At 42.4% G+C, this 5376-nt stretch overlaps 1 long non-coding RNA gene across 1 annotated transcript; it reads left to right on the top strand.

Annotated features, from left to right (window-relative positions):
- The first annotated feature begins 1525 nt into the window (after positions 1-1525).
- LOC128815514 (uncharacterized) lies at positions 1526-3237 on the top strand. Its single transcript, XR_008439663.1, has 2 exons — positions 1526-1617; positions 3026-3237. It is a non-coding gene; the product is annotated as an uncharacterized LOC128815514 (long non-coding RNA).
- Positions 3238-5376: the final 2139 nt, after the last annotated feature.

Genomic DNA, 5376 nt, shown 5'->3' with positions numbered 1-5376 from the left:
TTAGGAGTCATTAGGAGCCTAAAGACTGTGGCAGCTTTTAAAAAATTGGCCAATTAAAACTGAGCTGCAGTGACGTTACTGGTGAGGCTGAGTAAAGGTGGCCCTGCATGAGAATGAGGGAGTGCCCTCACAGGCTGAGCCATGCAGGAAGCAGGAGGAGACAAACCAAGGTGCCCCTTGCAGTCCCAGCCCGTGGGGCAGTGCCCCCAGGCTGTCCCAGTACCCCCACACCACGATCCCTGTCCTGGGTGCTGCTTCAGCACCCACAGGGCAGCAAAAGCATGTTGAGCTAAGACAGGGAGCTGAGGTGGCCTGACACCACCTTACTTCTTTCTCCCAAATCCAAAGATAGAGACAGAACAACCATGGATATCATAAAACAACTCAAAATCTACCTAAATTTTCAGTGCTGCTGCAGAGTCAAGAGTGTTGACCAGCCAATAAACCTCCTAGGAGAAATAAGCCAAGAGTCTAGGGAAACCCATGGTACCAGATGAAATTTTTTTAAATGCCTTCAGAGCTGTTTCCCCACTCTGTCCCTGCAATAAACTCTAGATTTCTCAACTTGTAAGAGAAAATCCAATCCTTTTTCAAACTCTGAATAACTGAGCCCATCTCCAATACATAACAAATACTGTCTCACTCAACTCTTCTAACCACACCTTGCAGCACAGGCACTTTGAAGAGGGAGCCCCATGAAGAACTAAAGGAACAGGATGTAAAACAGAACTATTTTATGTGAGGCAGTAGTTTCACATACACTTTAAGCTGGCTTAAGCTAGGACAGACACCACAAGAGGCAGTCCTGCCCTCCCCTACGATTCCAGAGGTTTGTTCTCAGCTCCACTCCTCCACCCGTGCTGACAAGTATCTGTGTGGCCATGTGGGGAAGTGGATCAGGAAACTTATCTGAATGAAAACAATAAAGTTCACTAAAGAGGGCAATTATGGGAAGGGGAAAAGTAGCCAGGGGCATAGGGTGGCTTGAACTGGCGATCTTGGCAGTAACATCTGCTTGTACTGGCTCAAAGTGTGTGTGAAACTTCACTCCTATGATTGAGACAATTAATGGCATAGTTACAGAAATAACGCCCCTGACTGCTCCCCCTAAGAACCAGTGCAAACACAGATATTCCCTGACAACAGCTCTCAAACAGGCAGGTTCCTGAATGATGCAAACCCTGTGGGGAATTCAGGGCTGGAAAATGATGACAAGGAAGGGACCATGTCATGGGCTCAGTAGAAAACTGAGATGGAGGAGACAGATGAGCTTTGTCTCTATGTGGATATGTAGGTCTGGGTTCAATACCTGCAGCTGGGTGGGCAGGAACGTCTCTCCTGTGTCCCAAAAGCAGGAACTCTTGTGGTGGTTGCAGCCTCTGTGCTCCAGCAAGACTCTTCCACAGCACTGAGCCAGGGGTCTGTGCAAATGAAAGATCTGCTTCCAACCAAGGCCTGGGCAGAGATAACAAGGCTTTGATGTCACAATTGGATCCTTGCAAACATGTTCCATCCACACCAGAGGGCTGCTATGCACAAAACCAATCTGACTATCACCACAGGCAGCCACCCCAAGAGCTTGGGCTATGTCCAAATGGCCATCAGGAATCTCCATGGGTGTGTGCTGCAGAAAGTGTTTCTTGTCTTAATTGATGTATTAAGGTTCATTTCTCAAACAGGGCAGACCAGGCAGGAACCAAAATACTGAGTTTTCCAATGCCAGTAGAGAAGAGAATGCACACTGCTAAAAACAACCTCCACAGAGCTGGCCCAAGGAGGGAAACTTGGTTTTTTGCTGATTTCTCATCATTTTCTCTTGTTTAGCAAAACCAGTATTGAGTTTTGTACTGTTACTATGCCTTCCCTTCAACTTTCACATTACCATATTTCCAGAAGTCATGGTTCAGATTTCAGAACATGAATATGTCAGATTGAAACAATTTAGAAAAGAGCTCTATCTGAACCCATGCACCTCGGATGTGAAGACTAATTTTTAAAGAAATGAAACTACAGGCCAGAGCTTTCTGGGACTTTATGCAGCTCAAACAAACACAAGGCAGTGGTGGAAAAAATAGAGATGGAAGAGGAAAATTCCTTGAGCACAATGTTTAAGTTTTAGGAGCATCAGTGGTGTGATGATGCTGTAAATAATATAATAGGGTTTCTTTAATGCAACTTCTGACCTATCTGAAATTGATGCAAAACAGTCCAATTTATTCCCCTGTTATTTACTTTAGAAAACTCAGAACATATGAATGCAAATAGTACCAGCAAAATTGGCAGAGTGAACAGCTTAGTTAACCCAGCTTCATTTATCTTTTAATTAATTCCAAAGAAAAAGTCGTTGATTGATGGTTTTCATTTCATTTTACTCTTTTACTGTAAAGCATAAAAAAAATTCCTTGATACGTATGTAAATATACCCATTTACCTAGCATATTGTAATAATATTCAAATTAATAGTAAAGATTATAAGAAAAGAAAGATAGCTTAGTGCCTGGAAAACCTTATGCTTTGTTTTTGACAGAGTTAAACCAGTAATAACAATCTGTATTGTTTGTTATTTGCTTGACTATTTTGAATATTATCAAAGACCTAACAGTAAGCCTAAGAAAAGGGAGGCAAAAACATGACCTGAATACACCCTACATTTAAAAATGCAGATAAACAACTGGAAATTCACAGGTGTTTGTCTGAAGGAATGAACAAAATAAAATACACTGGTGCAAAGCACAACAGAGTTTATATTAAAAAAAAAAAAACAATTAAAGTTAGAAAAATCAGTCTTTTTTGGGGGAGACTGGCTACAGCCTACAGTTTTTTTGTTTGGTTGTTTTTTTTTTTTTTTTTTTTTGCCATTATTTCTTAGACTAAGAGATTAAATTACTGGTTTTGATGATCAAGACAATAAGAATTCTAGTAAAGACAGAGGTTTTCTCTGACCCAAATCCTAGACAGTAACAATGACAAATGGGCACTTTGGAATGTCTCTGAGCAAGCAGCTTTATTCATGTTCCTCATTTAGAAGTCCCCACATCATCAAGGCCATTCGCAGCTCCTGGCATTAAGTGACACCTGTCTCAGCAGAGGAGATGAAGATTGAGGAGGACCAGCACTGAACAGTCCACACTGTCCTTTTGGGCTGACTTTGCAGTTCCAGAGCCAAGGCACTGACAGCATCAGCAGCACCATTACTGTGCCACACTCTGTGATTAAATAAAGGAGAATTTAATTATCCAGCCTGGCCCTCACCATACAGAGAAAAGAAGGGGGAGGAAATGCAGGAGAGAATGAGATTTTTTGAATCATGTGACTCCTGAAATCTTCATAATTAAACTTATTTCCCCAAATCAAATCTGTTTTGCCCATGACAGCAATGGTTGAGTGATCCATCGTTGTCTTTATCTAGATCCACAAGACTTTTTTTAATATCTTCTCTGCCCCGTTCACCTGAGGAGGGGAGTGACAGATCAGCTTTATTGGGCAGCTGGTGCCCAGCCAGAGTCAGCCCACAACTCCAGGTGAGAAGACAAACTTTGGAATCCAGCAGGATCTCTAATGAGCTACTGGCTCCCTGGGTGACCAGAACACCAATGGGGGAAAAAAGAACAAAAAGCCAGGAACCTCAGAGAAACCAGGAAAAACCAGGAGTGAAAAGCCAAAAAAAAAAGTCATATGGAGCTCTGAAATCATCTGTCCCACACAAAAAGAACTATTTCCCATGGACACCTTGTAACAGCTTTAATGCGGTTGGAGATTATTGGCACCACAGTAATAACATCTACCTACAGCTGCTATCCTTCATTCCCAATGTCCTAAAGCAGCTTCATTTATTTCAGAATTTTCACAGAAATAAGAATAGATCCAAGCCTGCTGCAATCAATGGAAATACTTCCAAGAGCACAAGAGGGCTGTGAATCAGGCTCATGTTTCACAGCAGGCACAAGCCTCTGCTTTACCAGATTCAGGAATACACTTTCTGACTGACTTATAAAACAGACCTCCAGAGCAAACTGGAACTCTCCTAAATTACAGACAATGAAAACTCAGCAAATATAAAGAAGCTGTTCTGTTCCAGGGTGCCACTGAGGAAGGGAAATCACCAGCACAGAGTACACCTGTGGCTCTGTCCTGTGCCCCTAGGGACACTGTGCAGGACACAGCTTTCACACCCTGGGGCTGCCCGGGAGGCACAGGGAGCCTGGCACAGGTGGGATGTGACCACGGGCACCTGCAGCCCCATGGAATCATCTGTGTTGGAAAACACTGTGGCAGCAGCTCCCTGACCACAGAGAGCAGGCACAGCTTTCCCAGGCATTGTCCTGAGGAAGGCTGTGAGAAGATCAGAGAATAGAATAATAAACAATTCTTATCTCCACTTGCTACACCTGTTGTTGTGAACACGTAGAGATTTGTTTCCCAAAAGGTAATTTCTTAATTAGCCCATGGTGATGGTGTTTGGATTCCAAGAGCAATTGGGTCCACCTCTATTGTGACTGTCTGTAAGAGCAATAAGTTTCTTAATAAATATAGTATAATAAAGTGATCAGCCTTCTGAGAAGCTTAGAGTAAATACTAATTATTGCCCAGCTAAAAGCCTGCGGTGACAAAACTCCTCCAAGATCTTTGAGTCCAACCTTAACCCAGCACCACCATGTTCCCTGGTGCCACATCCACAAGCCTTCTGAACTTCCAGGGATGGGGATTTCACCACTCCCCTGGGCATCCTATTTCAATGCCTGACCTCCCTTTCAGTGAAGAAACTTTTCCAAAGGCTGATCTGGAGTAAAAAGCCTGGTGTCAGGGCTTCCCCGAGCTGTGCAAACACAACAGCTCTGAGGTAAGAACTCATGTTAAACAGTTAAACTGTGAATAGTGGAAAGAATCACTTACCAAACTCTGGAATGAATGAGGACTGAATGCTTAGAGATGTAAAAGGATTTCCCTCAGAATTTATTCTTACCACAAATTGGCTGCCACCCCAAATATTGTTCACTGCAGAGTAACTTCCTGCTTTGTTTACAATTGAGAAAAAAAAAAACACAAACAAACAAAAAGCAAACCCCAACACCAACAAAATCAACAGACTCCTTTTGGTACATTATAGACATAAACTTACCCTGGGAAAACAATTCTCATCCTTCTGAAGTTTGCACAACTATAGGCATTTTCACTGGTTTTCTCTGTCTTATGGATTATTTATATTTTACATTTAAACATACTAGTCTTCCAACACAAGAATGAACACAACTCTTGTTTCCAAAGAAAGGGGGTTTACAAAACCAGCACCCCAGTTGTCATTTTGGGTGCTGTCTTTTTTATTTCATAATTACACTGTAAAAATACTTCTCCTGGACTTAAATGACTGCTTTCAGG

This window comes from Vidua macroura, chromosome 16 (assembly GCF_024509145.1).
Source record: "Vidua macroura isolate BioBank_ID:100142 chromosome 16, ASM2450914v1, whole genome shotgun sequence".
Classification (NCBI taxonomy): Eukaryota; Metazoa; Chordata; class Aves; order Passeriformes; family Viduidae; genus Vidua; species Vidua macroura.
The sequence above is the reverse complement of the archived record's forward strand: the minus strand, read 5'-3'. Positions and strand labels throughout refer to the sequence as shown.